Source organism: Euprymna scolopes, chromosome 46 (assembly GCF_053919585.1).
Source record: "Euprymna scolopes isolate OS-2025 chromosome 46, ASM5391958v1, whole genome shotgun sequence".
In the NCBI taxonomy this organism is placed as follows: domain Eukaryota; kingdom Metazoa; phylum Mollusca; class Cephalopoda; order Sepiida; family Sepiolidae; genus Euprymna; species Euprymna scolopes.
The window spans coordinates 19,200,957-19,220,956 of NC_136527.1; the positions used below are offsets into that span (position 1 = coordinate 19,200,957).

At 31.6% G+C, this 20,000-nt stretch overlaps 1 protein-coding gene across 3 annotated transcripts in view; it reads left to right on the forward strand.

Moving 5' to 3' along the window:
• Window positions 1-20,000, forward strand: part of LOC145270497 (transmembrane and coiled-coil domain-containing protein 4-like) — a 252,081-nt gene that overhangs the window by 49,208 nt on the left and 182,873 nt on the right. Inside the window, exon 1 of one of the 3 annotated variants that reach the window (XM_080126158.1) lies at window positions 4,236-4,358. The exons of the other annotated variants lie outside the window; for them this stretch is intronic. The gene's annotated coding sequence lies outside the window, so the exon portion shown is untranslated. Of the gene's footprint in view, window positions 1-4,235; window positions 4,359-20,000 lie in introns of those variants that run through there. 3 annotated transcript variants of the gene reach the window in all.

A 20,000-nucleotide genomic window follows, 5' to 3' on the forward strand; every position in this document is an offset into this window, starting at 1 on the left:
TAACCTGTTAAGTGTTGAGACATTATGTTGAACAAAGTTGGCGGCAAAGATTCAGTGCAGTTCCGATCTTGAGTGTTAAGTAATTCCTAGTAATAAAGATGGCGGCGAAGATGTAGTGCAGTTCCGATCTTGAGTGTTAAGTAATTCCTAGTAATAAAGATGGTGGCGAAGATTCAGTGCAGTTCCGATCTTGAGTGTTAAGTAATTCCTGATAACAAAGATGGCGACAAAGAATCAAATGCAGCTTCATAACAGATGACAGCGAACTGATTGAATCCAAAATTTGACAATTTTTATAGTAACTTTGGAAGCTTCTGATTGGTTGGTTATTATAACTTGTGGTTATAAAAACGATTGTCAAAATCATTGGTGTCATACCCCCCATTAGGAGTCAAAACAGTTTAACATGATTCAATGTTTGTTGCGTTCCTCTTCACAATTCCGAATTTCATCTTCCTTCCATTGCTCTACACCTCTGGCTTGTATTCAAATTGCAAAATGCCAACATTTGTTTGTTGTTTTGACCTATTTTTGTTATCATAAATGTTTAACTTTATTTAACCTTTCATTTAGTTTCAAATAATTAATTGGTTTCTAGCAGGTTACCAATTTCTATCAATAAAAGAATTTTAGCTAATGAAATAATAAATTTGATTAAAATATTAATAACATAGAATTATATATAGACTGTTTAGAGGTGTGTGTGCTCGGGCGTGGGGGGGGGGGTAATCAAAACATAAGAATAAGCGAAGTGAATATTATTTAATATTAAATAAAAATTAAATATTATATAAAAAAAGTTAAAACTTAAAAAAATCGAGAAAAAAAACACAAAAAATACTAATGCAAGGCAAACGAACGATGTTAAATGTAAAAATCGAAAAAAAAAAAAACGAAAACAGAAAAACGAACGTTAAAACTGAAAAATAAAAACCAAAAAAAAAAAAAGAAAACACGTGAAAATGACTTAAATAACCCTGTTTCAATATTAAAATTTAAAAAATCGGTGGGTACCCAGCGTTGCCCGGGTTCTTTTGGGTGTGTGTGCTCGGGCGGGGTGGGAGTTTTTAATGAAAACATAAGTAAAAAAAAACGTTAAAAAATCTGAAAACACGTGAAAAATGGCTTAAATAACCCTGCTTCAATATTAAAATTCAAAAAAGAAAAAAAAAAGAAAAGAAATCTCACACCACGATTCGAACCCAAAACGTTTACATAATGACCCAACGCTCTAACCAACTGAGCTAACACGACGTACATGAACTGTGTCAGTTCTTCAAATATTTAAACTAAATCAGGTTATGACGTCATCTGACGCATGCGTAGAACCGATCTCGTCATGAGTGGACGGTTTTTGCTGACCCCCCTGTAGAAAAGTGCTGATTTCAGGGTGAAAAAAATTAACGGTTTTGGCCAATTTTTCGATATTTGTCGGGCGAAGGATTGGCCTTTCATATGAGACCAAATTTGTGAATTTTTGTTCCATCTGTCGAAAGTTTTTAGCAGACACACAAAAATACATATATACATACATACATACATTTTCGCTTTTATATATATAGATGAAAAAAAATTATCAATTCAACAAATGTTATAACAGGAAATAAAATTCAGTATATTTTTCAATTAGTTTCGTATAAAAATTAAATAAATAGGTAGACATATATATATTACAATTATTAATATTATCTAAGTAAATATATATATAGATTAATTATAAATAATAAATTAATAAAATCTAAAATAATTTTTTTTATTATTGTATTATATATATAGATTAATTATCTATATATATAAAAGCGAAAATGTATGTTCGCTTTTTGTGCATGTCCAAGAAAGGCTTTTTTCAGAGAAGCGGTCGGTCGCCTAACAACTTTTTAAAACTTTTTATATCACATGTAAATCATAATATCTCAGATTTAACAACGGAGCTCGCCTGTCTATTTAATTTGCTCGACTTCGGGAAGATGAATATTCAACAGTTTTCGGACAAACTAATGGGGGTACAACACCAATGATTTTGCCAATTGTTTTTATAATCACCAGTTGTGGTAATCAACCAATGAAAATCTTCCAAAGTTACTATAAAAATTGTCGAATTTTGGATTCAATTAGTTTGCTGTTGGCGATGTCATGAACCGCATTTGCTTCATGGCCGCTATCTTTGTTGCTGGCAATTACTTTACGCTCAGTATCGGGACTGCACTGATTCCACTAACCGAGAACAAAAAGTATGGTATTTATTTTCTTCCCCAAAAAAGCAAATTAGACACAAGGTCGTTTTTTTTAAATGTGGGGGAAAACCATCTCCCTCAAAAAGGGGAGCACTCTGGCAGTGTCCAAAAAAATAGCAATTGTCTCTGTATGAAGGGTTTCCCCTACATTGACCAAGGCCTAATTACTCAAGTGTAGCATCAAAACAGATACTACACTTTGAGATATTAAATCCTTTTATTCAAGCTAAAAATGAACATGAACAAAAAACTTAAGCACAAGGCCAACTCAAAAAGGAGGGAAAAATGAGGGTGGTTGGTCATCCTTGTCACTCCAGAACTAAACAAAAGCTTCCTCTTAGCTAGTAACTTCTTCCACCATAATACCGCATTCACCCTTTCGTACTGGGGGACGTCCTACCTAGAACCCAATTGTTTAAAACATTTTTTATTCACAAAAAGATGACAATAAAGGTAATACAATAATTCATTTGTGTCGAGGACTTTTTTTTTTTTTTTTTTTTACAAGGTGGTCACCACTTATCAAAGCCCGGAAGCCACTCAGGGATAAGGGTTATTGTAAGTATAGTACGTTAGTGTGGATATTTAAAGTGTCTACTTAAGGGGGCGGTTCATCAGGAATTTGATTACGTTGGACTTGAAGACATCCGAGTTGTAGTCAGGAGGGAAGCAGGCAGATGGAACAGAGTTCCACAGGCGTGCAGTTCTAAGAAACAAGCTTTGTTCATGGAATCTACGTTTTGATTTAAGTATAGATAAAGAGTGGGGAAAGTTTTTGACAGTGGATTCAGCTAGACGGGTGTTTTTTGTAAAAGATTGGCGAGGGGGGACCAGAGATTATAGTTCAGACGAGCACCTGCCATAGAAATAACGATAAAACAAAGATGGGCTTGCAACGTCTCTTCTGTGGGAGAGAGGTTGCAGGGAAGAGAAAAGGGCATCCCCCACTAAACCACGAAGTCTATTTTGTACTCTGTCAAAGCAGGATAGGACTTTGATATTTGGCTTGAAAGCCACGAAACGTGGCACAACAGTGACAAATGAAACAGTTTTAAACAGTCAGAAACAGTTTTATTTGTCATCTTGAATGCTATTTAGGTCTGACTTTATCCACCAAGATAACTTTATCTTTTAGAATATCTCTGTTAAATTAATGCAGTTATCGTGGGGGACTCTATATTGCGAGTGAAACAGTCGCATTCACGAGTGATTTTTCAAAATGGCGACTATAAATAATGAAACGCTTATCTTTTGGCGATTGTATTTCTTTCACTGACAACCTTCCAAAGTTCACTACTGAGTAAAAAATATCTTTTCAACTTTTTTTAAAAAATAAAACCAAGTTAAATTATTTAAACAATAAAAATCTAATAGAACAATATACTCGTGTTTAAAATTTTTTTTTTTAACAAAGGATGTTTAAAAAAATATTTAAAGAAATTAGAATGTTTATACCTTCAAGTATCAACATAAAATTTGTTGCATATTTAGAATTACACTTATTTAATGGGGGTCGTTGGTCATCCTTGTCACTCCAGAACTAAATGTTACATGATAAGGGCTGTCCCCTTTTCATGTAAGTATAAAAATGGAGAATTTAGTTTAAAATGAAAATGAAATGGCATAGGCGAAATTCGAACCTCGTAATCTAGTTTAGAAATAGATTACGTGTGAGAATTTAAAAATGTAAAACAAACATTTGTTTAGAAATAGATAAAATATTCAAGAAAAGAATGTTAACTCTCAAGTTTATTATGAAATTTTAAATTGAAAGAATGCAGCTTATAAGATAATGTTTTAACATATTGAATATAGGTTAAAATTCCTTTTGTAGAAATAGGAAAAGTTTAGGACACGTATGTCCAGGACACACGAAAGAATGCACATGTTTTAACATGTGTATGACGTCACGGAAAATAGAAAGTTCTAGGAAGAGAAAAACTTTAGTTAGAAGAGCAGTCAGTGAGAAAACTCAGAGAGATTCAGACGTCTGGAAGCGAGACGTCACTTCAAGGAAAAATGTGAAACTTTGAATTCTTGATGATGGAATCACGGCCGTGTGAAGAATAAACCATTATGTTTTTTTGTAAAGCTCGTCTTGTGTCTTATGGTTCCTACAGAAAGGTAAAGTCCAATTGTATTATGTATTTGTGTTAATATATGTCTTTACATACACGTCTCAACATCATCATGGCTACATAATGTCCGAACTGTCCGAACACTTCTTCTTCCATTCTACACAACAAAGAAGGAACATTTAAAATATAAGAATCTCTCTTATAACATGAACAATATCTATCTAGTCTCTTACAACATTTATCTCTTTCTGAGTACATCAACATCCCTCTTAATAAACAGTCTCTCTAAGATACAACAAGCATCACTTCTAATAAGACTCCTTCAACATCCCTCTGTAATAAGACTCTTTCTAAGCATCCCTTCTAAGAAATTCTCTTTAAGACTTTTAATGAGACCCCTTATGCAACATAAACAAAAGTTTCTCTTAGCTAGTATCTTCTTCCACCATAATACCGCATTCACCCTTTCGTACTGGGGAACGTCCTATAAAAGTTCAATTATTTAAACAATAAAAAGGTTTAAACAAAACAATACTCTTTTTCTTTTTTTTTTAACGAAGGCTGTTTAAAAAAAATATCTGAAGAAATAAGAATGTTTATACCTTCAAGATATCAACATAAAATTTGTTGTATATTTAGAATTACACTTATTGTTGTCACTTTAGTTGTGTGAAACATTCTTGATTCTTAATCTCGGGCAACGGCAGGTTTTCTGCTAGTCAGGGCTCTACGTTGCATGTGAAACAGTCGCATTCACGAGTGATTTTTCAAAATGGCGACTAGAAATAATGAAACGCTTATCTTTTGGCGATTGTATTGCTTTCACTGACAACTGAGTAAAAAATATCTGAATTTTTTTTTATACAAAGTTAAATTATTTAAACAATAAAAATTTAATAGAACAATATACTCTTTTTTTTTTTTTTAACGAAGGCTGTTTTAAAAAAATATCTGAAGAAATAAGAATGTTATACCTTCAAATATCAACATAAAATTTCTTGTATATTTAGGATTACGCTTGTTAAAAAAACACAGAAAAAGTATTTATGATGTTGGATGCAACCCAGTTTTGTTATTCAGGAGTTTCTGCCTTAAGCATCGGACTTCTCTATCCTGACGACTGTCACAGGTTAGCAATACCACTCTTTTTCCTTTGTGTGCATCAGAAAATAAAAACAAGTTCCAGGGCTCAACATTGTGAGTGAAACAGTCGCATTCACGAGTGATTTTTCAAAATGGCGACTATAAATAATGAAACGCTTATCTTTTGGCGATTGTATTTCTTTTCTTAGAACGATATACTCTTTTTGTTTATTACAATCTTCCAAAGCTGAGTGAAAAATATCTTTTCAAATTTTTTTTTTTTAATAAAACGAACAAAGTTAAATTATTTAAACAATAAAAGTTTAATAGAACAATATACTTTATTTTTTTAAAGAAGGATGTTTACAAAAAATATCTGAACTAGAATGTTTATACCTTCAAGTATCAATATTAAAGTTGTCGTATATTTAGAACTAGCGAGGGGTACCTGGCGTTGCCCGGGTGTTTGGAGGTGTGTGTGGAAACTCCGGGGGGGGGGGGTAAAAAAAAAAGAAGTAAGTATGAGGATCGAACCTGAACCGTTGAGGCAAAGTTGTAAATTAAAGTGTGAAAAAAAAACAAAAAAACGTGCGACGTTGACCATTGCCCCACCGCGAGATGCTAACGGAAACGCGTTTGAATTTATTTAATTACTTGGATTTAGCAGGTGCCCGTTTTAATGAGTAAATGAGGTCAAGTTTGACTGCGGGATTTTTATTTTCCCAAGATGTTATAGGAAAAAGACTAACCCACATGCGCCGAACGACAAATGTTGAATATTTATCTTCCCGAAATCTAGCAAATTAAATAGGCAGGCGAGCTTTGTTGTTAACTGTAAGATATTACGATTTATATGTGATATAAACAGTTTTAAAAAGTTGTGAAGCGAGCAACCGCTTCTCTGAAAAAAAGTCTTTTGTAGACATACAGAAAAAGCGAACCCACATACATACATTTTCACTTTTATGTTTATAGATGTATTCTTTAAATCAATAATACAATCCACTTTATCGTTATTTTAATGGAAAGTGCACGACTGAGCTCCAATCTATGGTTCCCCTTGGCAAACTTTCACAAGAATCACTCGCCTTTGTAGACATACAGAAAAAGCGAACGCACATACATACATACATACATACATACATACATTTTCGCTTTTATATTTTAGAATTACACTTATTAAAAAACAAAATAAAAAAATCTTAATGATGTACATACTCGTCACAGAACGAAGATGTCATATTCTAAAAATCATGTAGATTTGGCTAGTAAACGAAAATATTTAGTTGTCAAAGGTCAACTAAAGATAATTTTGTCCGTAGAGCCCTGTGAAATGCCGAGCTGAAACAAAATGATTCAGAAATGTGGCAGAGAATCAATGGATGAAACTCAGAGGATGCCCGATGAAGATAAAGATTGGATCCGCAAAGATCTCGATCATTTTGTATCACTTTATGAAATTAAAAAGAAAGATCTTTTAGCTGATGAGAAAAAAAAATCGACTTTTTTTACTTGTTGTCAAAAAACATTTTCATAAAAAAAGACCCCCCCCCCCAACAAATTTACATTTGAAGTAAAAATTTATATTTGAAATATAGATATACTAGCAGTTCAGCCCGGCTTTGTTCAGGCCATATGTACTGTTCATAACTATATGTGCATATGTATATATATATTAAAAAGTTTGACTCATGTCCAGGTAACCTACATCTACAATTTCAAGTGTTTAGACACAAAATTGATGGAGGAGTTTGGTAGAGTCTGCAAAGATCAACTCTTTCAACTTTTGACCTCTTGGCAACCAAATTTTCGCCCCAAAACTGATTAAAACGTTTGCTGCATATCTGAATATCCTTTATGTAAAATTTTAAATGTTTAGACCCAAAATTGGCTGAGTAGTTTGCTAGAGAACGCAAAGGTCAAATCTTTTTAACTTTGACCCCTTGGCAGCTAAATTTTTGGCCAAAACCGATTAAAAAGCTTGCCCAATGTTGGAATACACTTTATGTAAAATTTTATATCTTTAAACCAAAAATTGGATGAGTAATTTGGTTGAGACTGCAGCGGTCAATTTTTTTAACTTGGACCCCAATTTTGACCCCTTAACATTTATTGTTTTGATCTCAAATGTAATTAAAAAGTTTGATCCATGTCCAAGTAACCTACATCTAAAATTTCAAGTGTTTAGAGCCAAAATTGGCGGAGGAGTTTGGTAGAGTTTTCAAAGAGCTAATCGTTGAACTTTGACTCCTTGACAGTAAAATTTCTGACCGAAAACTGATTAAAAAGATATTCCCGAAATAGACTGAAAATTGACAGAGTAGTTTAGTAGGGAAATGTACACACACACACACACAGACAATTTCATTTTTATAGATGTATAGATTAGTGTAGGGACGATGAATTGGAGTCAGGAAAAATTAGGACTTTTGAGGGTATCGGAATTGTGAAAATTTCTTATGCCAAAAACGATTCTTTTTAATTATTTTTTTTTTATTATTACTTTTTGATTACTGGCTTTATTAAGAAATAGTAAATATTTATTGATTTTAAATAAAACAAAAATCTATAGATAAGCCCCTCCCGGCCCCCAATAAGAAAATATTTATGAAATTGAAAAGAAAACTTTTTTAGCTGATGATTAGGAAAAAATAACTTTATAGTTAAATATTTGGAGATGTAAAAAGAATCGGTATCAGTAATTGTATCAGAATCGGGAAAAAATAGTGCAATTGGCCATCACTAATATATATATATATATATATATATATATATACTAGACCACCCGTGACCCGTTGGGTCAGTACGTTATATTAGCTATGGAATTCATGTATGAGCGTGACACTTGTGGCATAAAGAAAATAGTTTTTTTTTTACATAACAGAAGCATTTCTATGAAAGTATATTAAAATGAAAAAAGAATATAGATAGATTTCTATGAGTCGTTCTGTTTATTATAATTGTTATTTTTTTTAAATTACAGTTACTGAATTATAAGTGGTTACTCATACTTATAGGTAAATATGCACTGAACAGGTATCATAATCCTTATTATAGTTAAATTCAAATTTTGATATATCATCTTTTAAATGAAATTGTTAGTTGAAAGTACAGACTAATAAAAAAAAAACACTCTCCACATGCTAATAATGGCTTTTTAAATAGAAAATGAAAATAAAATGTAACTTTTTTATTTAATTTAAGCAAACATTCAGTACCCATTGTTTAAATGAAAACACTATTTAATGTAATAGATATGTGTGCATTTACCGATTCAGCTTTCCGTTTGGAAATGTAAGCAGACGACTTTAAAAAACATGGGAAGAAGAAAAAGAAATTTTTTTGTAATAACGCCCTCTAGTAAAAAGGTCTGCATTAGTTAAGGGGGATAACTCTATCCAGTTTTACATCGCTCTCTTTTTCTCTCTCTCACACATACACGTAACTATTTCTCGCGTACGTAACGAAAACAGAGGGAGTAGGAGTGTTGAAATCTATTAGAGGGAAAGTGAGAGGTGTTTTCTTTCCATAAATTGTATAGGGTAATATTTCATATTATTAATAGATTCATAGATAAATAGATTTTATAATATATACTATAATTATCTATGAATCTATGTATTATTTGTATATATAAATAACTATTTGATCAAATTAAATGAAATTGTTTGTATCAAAAGCGATATAAAAATTGCGGAATTGGAATAACGGATTGAAGACGTTGCTATTTACGCATGCGCAACCGGATGTTGAAAACCGGAAATCTGATTGCAAACATACAAGATCCATAGACTTTTAGTATTATATAGATATATATATATATATATATATATATTATAAAATAAAAAAGTTATATATTTGGATTTTACCGTCACTGGATTATTTATCTTCCACCAGACTATCCATTAATGTATAATCACCTTTTTCTTCACCATATTCCCTCTGCTTCACTTTTTTGTTATCAAGTAAGATCTTTGACTTACTTGTTGTTTCATCAAATACTTTGCATGCAAAATCCGATCTCGCATTTTGCTAATTCTTACCCTCTGATGAGAAGGAAAGTATTTCTTCGAAACTCCGCGGATTACGGACTATCCACTTATCAAGTGTTTCCTTTTCAGATTAAATATGTTTTTAACTCTTTTTCAACATGTTTTTAACATGTTTTATTAACTGTTTGCTCGTATATATATATATATATATATATATATATATATATATATATATATATATATATAGTAATTTATAAAATATATATGGCGATTAAGCTACACTGAATATTCGGCGTTTCATCCAACTATAGGATTCGTCAGGCTTATGCGCGAATTCTGTCGTTGCTTCTTGTTTTTATATATGTTGAGGATTTCTAGTTGGCCAATCAGCTTTCTAGTGTCCACCGCGCCCCTTCCTATCAGCATTTTATAAAATAAAGGATCTGTTTTAGAACTAGGTTAGTGGTTTTAGGTGGCCGTTCTCTTTTTTTTTATACATATAAATATACATATATATATATATATACATATATGTGTGTGATCGTTTATGTCTATTCATGTTTATTTAATTTATTTATTTGTTTGTTTTCTATTGTTATTGTTAGTTTTAAAGCTATTTTTTATCGCTATCCTAGAGTAAGTTTTATTTTGTGAACACAGTTGTTTGCTATTTCCCGCCTACAGTTTAATAGATTTTGGGGTTCTTTAAAGTACAGGATAGCAAATTTTTCATGGAGGCATAATTTACATGGGTCGTCTAAATGTCTGCACGTGGTAGCTTGTCTCATTATTTTCCATTCGACTACCGGCGAATGTCCGCTTTCTTTGAGTTCCCAGTATTTATTCGCTAGTGTTGTTTTTATACAGTGTTTTTTATTTTTGAATGTGCTTTTGTGGTCATAGTATCGGGTTTTGAAATCTAAGGAAGTCATGCCTATATAATATTTCTTGTTATTCGGGTTTTCTTTCGCAAATATTGTTGCTTGATAAACTACGCTTTATATATATATATATATATATATATATATATATATATATATATATGTGTGTTGGGACGATTAATTGGAATCAGAGAAATCGAAGCTGATGCCAAAACCGATTTTTTAAATTCTCTTTTATTTTTTATTGCTTGTATAGTAATAATAAAATAATAAATATTTATTGATTAAATATTTAGAGATTTTTAAAGAATCGGAATCAGTAATTGTATCGGAATCGGGAAAAATAGTGGAATCGTCCCATCACTTATATATATATATATAACTACTTAATTTACTCACAGGATAGCGATACAAAATAGTTTTAAAACTAACAAAAACAATAGAAAATAAACAAATAAATAAATTAAATAAACATGAATATACATAAAGGATCACACATATATGCATGTATATATATATATGCATATATATATGTGCATATATGCATGTACATATATATATATATATATATATATTTATATGTAAACTAACATTAAAAGAAACCAAAAAAAAACCCTAACCTAGATTTAAAACGGATCAAGAAACTAGATATCCAGGCTAAATAGAGCACACACAAAGGAACAGGTCAACCAGAGGTCAAATAGGCCTTTGTCTGATAAGTGCATGCTCATTGGCTGATAGGAAGGGTGCGGTGGATACTAGTAAGCTGATTGGCTAACTAATATCTCAATAGAAGATGCGTATATAAAAATGACAAATAACCACAAAATTTGCGCATAAGCCTGAAGAGTCCTAGAGTGGATTAAGCGCGGAATATTCAGTGTAGCTTAATCGCCATATATATTTTATAACTTACTATATATATATATATATATATATATATATATATATATATGAGAAAGAAAATTAAAACTGTAAGTTGAACTCTACAATCAAATTTTATTGTTCGACTGAATACTCCAAAAAACAATTTACAAAGTCCTTATTCTTCAAGAGTTTGAAAGAATGCTATTCTTGTTATTCTTCTCATCAGAGGACATAAAGAAATCAGCAAATTATATTTGTAGCAATGCTAGAATTTGCTAGTTAAGGCATTAAGTGAAACAGCAATTTATTGTATGTTAAAAAAATATATATAAAAACAAACCGCGTATAATATTTCAGCTTGCATAAAATCCTCTCAAGTTGATCCGAAATGCAAAATAGTTCTTTAGAGAGAATGGATTCCAAAATAAGGTCCAGCGTGACGATGCAAGAATAGCATTCTTTGAAACTCTGCAGAATAAAAACTTTGTAAATTATTTTTTCGAATATTCAGTCGAACAATAAATTTTGATTGTAAAGTTCAACTTTAAGCTATTATATTTTTTCTTTATAATCGAGCACTTTGATGGAATTCTTTCCTACAAACAGTGAACAAATATATATATATATATATATATATATATATATATGTATATATATATATATATATATATATATATACTAGCATGGTTGCCCGGGTGTTTGGGAGTGTGTGTTAGGGTTAGGGTGTTAGTAGGAAGGAAGGCTCGAATCCGTAGGTTTAAATTAAGGTTAGTCAATCGAAAAGAGGGGATGACTTTTGAAAATATCGGTGAAAAAAGCGACCCCTCCCTGTAGAAAAGTGCCCAGTTGAGGGTGAAGAAATTAATGTTTTTAGCCAATTCTTTGGTATTTGTCGTCTGAAGGGTCGAGCTTCAAAACGATACTGATCTTGTGAAAATCCGTCGCCGCTGTCGAAAGTTTTAGGCAGACAGGCGAACATATATACATAGATTTATATATTTGTAGCTCAAATTTTCGAGCCAAACCGATTGAAAAGCTTGCCCTATCTCTGAATACCATTTATGTCAAATTTCAAACGTTTAGACCAGAAAGTAATTTGATATACTGCAAAAGTCAAATTTTTAAAAACTTTGACCCCTATTATGACCCCTTAACATTTATTGTTTTGGGCTTAAATCAAGTTATTAAGTTAGATCCATGTTCAAGGAACCTATATATAAAATTTCATTTGTTTATACCCAAAATTGTCAGAGGAGTTTGGTAGAGTTCTCAAAGGTCAAATCGTTGAACTTTGACCCCTTAACAGCCAAATTTCCGGCCGTAAACAGATCACAAAGATTTTCCCAAATCTCAGTACCCTGTATATCAAATTTCGAGTCTGTAGACTAAAAATTGACAGAGTAGTTTAGTAGGGAAATGTACATAGACAGACACACAGACAGACACTTTCCCTTATATATATATATATATATATATATATATATATATATATATATATATATATATATTAGCGGAGGGTGGCGTCAGGCTTTGCCCGGTTGTAAAATACACTTAAATATGATATTTTAATTTGTCCAGATTTTGTATATATTATTATATAGTGGTAATTTCAAAAGTAAAGAAAAATGCATTTGGGTGCCATCACTAAGAATCGAAACCGAAACTGTACCATTCAGAACTACTAACATGACTATAAACCAAATTAAAATTAAAAATAAAGTAAGATGAATGTATAAAATATTTAACAATTTTTTTAAATTTTGACCCATTTTTGATCCCTTAAAAAATCCAATTATTTGAGGCCCCTAGCGCTACTATTTTACAATGTATTGTTTTACTGTGTACGTTTTCAGCGACCCAATTTCTTTTTTTCACGTTTAAATTAAATTCAAATTTTGAAATATCTTTTAACTTTAAGTATTATGGTATCTGTTCAGAGCACATTTACCTATAAGTATGGCAAACCACTTATAATTCAATGGCTGTAAGTTTTTTTTTTTCAAGAATAAACAATTATAAACAGAACGACTCATAGAAATCTATCTATATTCTTTTTTCATTTTAATATACTTTCATAGAAATGTTTCTGTTATGTCACAAAAAACTATTTTCTTTACGTCAAAAGTGTCACGCTATACATTTTAGTTTCGGGGGTGATAGAGTTTGAAAATATGGAGACAGACAGACAGGCATATAGCTTTTTTATATATTAGACTAGCGAGGGATACCTGGCGTTGCCCGGGTGTTTGGAGGTGTGTGTGTGGAAACTCCGGGGAAGGGGGGGGGTTAAAAAAAAAGGAAGTATGAGGATCGAAATCGAACCCTTAAGGCAAAGTTGTAAATTAAAGTGTGAAAAAACAAACAAACACGTGCAACGTTAACCATTGGGCCACCACGAGATGCTAACAAAAACACGTTTGAATTTATTTAATTACTTGGATTTGGCAGATGCCCGTTTTAATTAGTTAATGAGGTCAAGTTTGACTGTGGGATAGTATTTCATTTACTGCGGAACGCTTTTTTTTATTCTTATTTTCCCAAGATGTTATAGGAAAACGACTAACCTACATGCGGCGAGCGACAAATGTTGAAATCGAGCAAATTAAATAGACAGGCGAGCTTCGTTGTTAACTGTGAGATATTACGATTTATATGTGATATAAAAAGATTTAAAAAGTTGTGAAGCGAGTGACTGCTTCTCTGAAAAAAGCCTTTTGTAGACATACAGAAAAAACGAACATACATACATACATACATACATTTTCGCTTTTATATATATAGATTATTAAAGAATTGGTATTGAACTAAAGATCACACGGTATTGAATAAAATCTGAAACTGCAACTAAATAAAATAAACTTAATACTATTTCAGTATCTGACCTTAAACTTTTAGAATTGTAGGGGCTTCCTCAGATAAGCACGGATGAGAAGACCCTGAAATAAAAAGCCGATTTTGTTTTTGTTTTAAACTTCAATACTGATAAATTCTTTAGTTGATTTTTTTTAAAAACACAATATATATATACTAGCAGTTCCACCTGGCTTTGCTCGGGCCCTATGTACTGTTCATAACTTTATGTGCACATATATATATATATATATATATATATATATATATATATATATATGGTTTTAAATAAAATAGTAGGCGGAAGTTTCTCGAGAGCTCTTTCGGCTATCATCTCTTCAGGAGTAAATCGATAGCAACCTAAATAATATTGTAACGAAAATAAAGAGTTCTATTGGGGAACTTATTTAATGTGCCAACGTACGGGGACATTAATTAAATTTATTTACGTTTAAAAAACGATTAAAAATGTTGGCACAACGAGGGAGAAAAAAAAAAAAAAAAGAGGGAGAAAAAAATTCAAAGTTCCCCAAAGAGAAACAATGCGTTTGATGTTTCCTTTTGCCGGCACAAAGAAGGTTGACGCACCGCGATAGAGACGACCTCCAAAATCTTTAAATGGTTTTTGGAGTCCGCTCTATGTAGCACCTCAAACCAATCTATTTTATATCTATCGGCACAGCACGGGTTGTCAACCAAATGCTGGCCAATAGCAAAGTCCAAGGCTGCAGAAGGAGGGAGACCACCATACCCCATCCTCCCTTGTCTGATCTTCGATGGAACTCTTTATTTTCGTTACAATACTATTTAGATTGCTATCGATTTTCTCCTGAAGAGATGATAGCCGAAAGAGCTCTCGAGAAACTTCCGTCTACTATTTTATTTAAAACCATATACAAATTCTGTACCTCTAAACATTTATATATATATATATATATATATATATATATATATATATAAAGCTAAAATCGTTGAACTTTGACCCCTTAACAGCAAATTTCTGAGCGAAAACTGATCAAAACGATTTTCCCAAATCTCAATATCCCTTATGTCAAATCTCGAAGTGTGTAGACTGAAAATTGACAGTCATTGTGTAGGGAATGCTCAATTATGAAATATGATAATTTTGTAACTTACTCCTTAAGTCAACTCTTTTTGGCTTAAAACTCATTGGTATATGAAAACTTACTGAATTACACGAACTCAGTATATTACATACAAGTCTATATTATATATATATATACAGTGGGGAAAATAAGTGTTGGACACATCCCATTATTCTTTATTTAACACATTTTTTTTATGCAGCGAATGACGCGAAAATTTAACAAGAAATAGTAACTTTAGAAATTGGAACCTTTTAATAATTTTAAAAAATAATAAAAACGAGAATAGCTGGAAAAAAGTATTGGACACACTAACACAATTTCATCTAATATTTAGTTGAAAACACCTTATTGGCTATTATAGCTTCGAGGCGTTTTCTATTCGACGAAACTAATTTGTGACAACGTCCAGGCGAGATTTTGGCCCACTCTTCAACACATACTTTCTTCAAATCCTGAATATTGCGTGGATCTCGCTGGTGGACCATGATTTTGAGCACTCTCCATAGATTTTCTATAGGATTTAAGTCTGGGGACTGACTGGGTCACTTAAGAACATCTATTTTGTTCTGTACGAACCAATCGGAGGTTATTCTAGTAGTATGTTCGGGATTATTATCTTGTTGAACGCATTAGAAGCAGGCAAGAGATTATTTTCAAGAATTTCCTGATATTTGGTCGCATTCATCTTTCCATCTATAATATGAAGTGGCCCAGTACCATTTGAAGAGAAGCATCCCCAGAGCATGACATTTCCACCACCAAACTTTACAGTGGGGAGGGTGTTCTTGGGATCGTGCCCTGTGCCATCTCTTCTCCATACTCAACGTACAGAGTTAATGCCGAAAAGTTCCACTTTCGTCTCATCAGACTAGATCATATTCTTCCAGTAATCATCTGTTTTCAATAAGTGGTCTCTTGCAAACTCCAGACGAGCATTAACATGACATTTTTTTAGTAATGGTGTCTTTCGAGGTGTACGCGATTTAAGACCGTTGCGTCGGAGTACATTACTAATCATTGGTTTCGTTACTACTATCCCTGCTTCTTCCAAATTTTTCTGAAGTTCGCCTTGTGTGGTTCTCGGTTGCTGCTGAACTTTTCATACAATATTTCTCACTGCTCGATTAGACATCTTGTGAGGAGCTCCGGTGCATGGACGGTTCATGGTTGAGTCATGCACCTTCCATTTTCTAATAAGGTTCCCTATGGTGCTTACAGGGATTTTGAATTGAGCAGATATACACCGATAACCAATTCCATTCTTGTGCTCGACAATAATCTTATCACGGACAACTTGAGAGAGTTCTTTACGTTTACTCATCCTGAGAACCTTCACGTGTGATGGCTTACTGGTGACTAATGTGTTTCAATACTTTCCAACGACGTAGAGTATGGTCTACAACAATCGAGAAACTTCTAAAATGTATAATAGTGTCGGCAAATTAAAATGCAAATAACAATTTCCAGCATTATTTATAAAAAAAAATAATAAAATATAATTTAAAACAATGTGTCCAATACTTTTTTCCGGCTATTCTCGTTTTTATTATATAATTTTTGTTATGCATTAAAAGTTTCCAATTTCTAAAGTTATTTGTTATTGTTAAATTAGTAACTATTTCTTGTTAAATTTTCGCGTTATTCGCTGCATAAAAAATGTGTTAAATAAAGAATAATGGGATGTGTCCAACACTTATTTTCCCCCACTGTATATATATATATATATATATATATATAAAGTAGATTGTAGTTTGCTTGAAGCATTGTTGTAGAAAATTATAAGGTAAAATTAAAAGCCAAGAACAATGCGAGATTTTTTTTTTATATAGAGTAAAATTAAATGAAAACAAAAGAAATAAATTTCTTTTTTTTTTGGTGTTTGTTTTTTCTTTTTCACACAAATTTTGACTCTAAACAACAGTATATTTTTTTTTTTCCCCTGTTGTATTCAATGGTGTTATAAATCTCAATATATTTCAGACCTATTAGTCCTTTTTCAAGAGAAGACAGCGGAAGAGGGTTCAAAAATGGAAAAGCAGCTATAGAGTTTGCCACGTGATACCGCAAATATAGAACAAAAAATGACGTTAGGAGAACGTTAAAATAAATCAGTTGGTGTTTAAATACTTGTTGCGTTTGTGAATCAAGGGAGATGACTATTCAAGCAAGGGTTGAAGGGAACGTCATTTTTTGTTCTATATTTGCGGTATCACGTGGCAAACTCTATAGCTGCTTTTCCATTTTTGAACCCTCTTCCGCTGTCTTCTCTTGAAAAAGGACTAATAGGTCTGAAATATATTGAGATTTATAACACCATTGAATACAACAGGGGAAAAAAAAAAATATACTGTTGTTTAGAGTCAAAATTTGTGTGAAAAAGAAAAAACAAACAACAAAAAAAAAGAAATTTATTTCTTTTGTTTTCATTTAATTTTACTCTATATATAAAAAAAATCTCGCATTGTTCTTGGCTTTTAATTTTACCTTATATATACGTATATATATATATATATATATATACATCCACATATATGTAAACATATATATATGAGTATATATACACACACACACACACACATATATTAGAAGGTTAGAAAAAACAGTATAAATAAATAAATATTATACTGAACATTTTTTTTTTGATGCTGGAAAATTTCCCCACAAACAGTGAACAAATATATATATATATATATATATATATATATTTTTTTTTTCTATAATATGAATAGAACGTGTGTGTGTGTGTGGTGACGAATAGGCTCCTATATGGTTGACTATTTTAAAAAACTGATTACATATAATGATAGAAGATGTATCGAGGATCAAGAATGGGTATGTTTGATCTGGCCGAACGGTGGTTCATTAAAATTGTGGGGTTTGCGTTCCCACCTGGCCCCCAAAGTATGGAAATAAAAAAAATGTAAAAAAAAAAATGTTTACAAGTGTTTTTGATATAGATGTACATAAGAATACTTTGATAAGTATGTTTCAACTTAAATGGGGATGGTATAATAAAATTGTGGGGTCTGCGTTCGCGCCTGTACTCCATGGAAATATGGTACAAACTTTAACAAAGACTTTTTGTATCTATTTGCGTAAGTATACTTTGATAATTATGTTTCAGTTTGAAGAAATATGGTATAATAAAATTATTGGGTGTTCGTTCGTGCCTGATCTCCATAGAATGGAAATATGTCACAAAGTTTAACAAGGTTTTTTAAAAGAGGTGAGGGTCCACAATAACACCTTAACTTTAATCTTAATTCACGTTAGCTTTTATTTATTTTTTTGAGTTGAATCATATTGTGTTGAATAAATTCACCCCATAAATTCATGTTCTTATTAAAGTGAAAGCCAAAAAAAAGTCGGAACTTTAGACAATTCTCGACACAAATTTTGCATAACTAATAATGTTTTTTCCTTCTCCACTTGCACGTGGCACTCTTTCGAAAAACGATAAATAGATAAATAATAAAAAATAAGAACGTTACTTGTTATCGTTTCAAAAGAAGGAAAACTCCTGCTCACATGATTACGTGTCTTTTTAAAGACATTTACATAACCTTTTTATTTTTATTTATATATCTGCTTAAGCTTTTTTGTCAGTGTACTAGAAGGAATTCAGTTGATTACCACCGTTTCTGCATGTTCTTTACATTACAATAGTACAACCCTGAATCCAACGGCGCAATACTACACTGTTCAATACTGTAAAACTGAAACGAAGCTGTTCTGCTTGAAAAGGGCACCATTTACTTCTTATTCATATTTATATCGATTCTTTGCTTTAAAAAACTAAAGTAATTACGTGTTTACTTTTTTAATATCCCATTTTGCTGTTTTGGATTATTTTACTAAAGTAAGTAAAGCTTCATTATTTTTCAAAAATTGTTTTGTTTCTTTGTTTTTCGATGTTTTGTCGATATTATTTAGTAAGAGTGTTTAGCAGAAAAGCCAACAAACGACTACCCGAAAAAATAAATATACCAGAAATAAATGTTACCATAGTCAATAAAAGTTCAGTTCATGTTTTTTTTTTTTGTTTTGAAATAGTTTTTAATGCTCTTTACTTGAAATAATTTCAGCGAACCGAAATTAAACCGAAATATGAGGCGATAACTACTTAAATGAATTTTTATATAAACTACACGTGCCATAATCGAATATTCCTCAAGCATAAAATAACGGAAAACATTAAAATATGTTTATAAATATTCCTTACGTTGATGGAACTCTCTTAAATTGTTAACACAGAATGCTCAGGTGCCCCTCCTTCAAATTGAAAACGGGGCTCTCCATTTCAAAGTCGCTGCCATTTTGATTTTTTTCAAACCATTTCGTGAATTTAAAAAAAAAATTTTTTTTACAAATTACTTAAAAATACAAAACCAATAAACTTTTCTACCATAACAGTAACTTTTATTTACTATGGTAACATTTATTTCTTGTATATTTATATTATTAAATATATAACACTTTCTCTTTGTAAGGAAAAAAATCATTTTGTTGGTCACTCTTGGCTACGAATGGAAACAAAGTTGATATAAATAATATATTTTCGCGAAAATTATCTTTACTTTCATCATATTTTGCTTAGGGTAAAATTTTTGAGTATCAAAACCTATCTCTTTACAACCCCCTCCTTTTCATAACCTATCATACTTTCATCAATCACAGTCCATTTTCTGTAGGCTGTTTTTGAACCCAGTCAACGGCGGGTACTTCTGCTAGTATATATATATATATATATATATATATATATATATACTAGCGGGGAGTGGCGCCATGCTTTGCCCGGTGTAAAATACACTTAAATATGATATTTTAATTTTCCAGATTTAGTGTAGTTTGGTTTAGAGTTTGGTTTTATCAACTGTACAGACATGTAGAAGTTCAAGTGTAATGT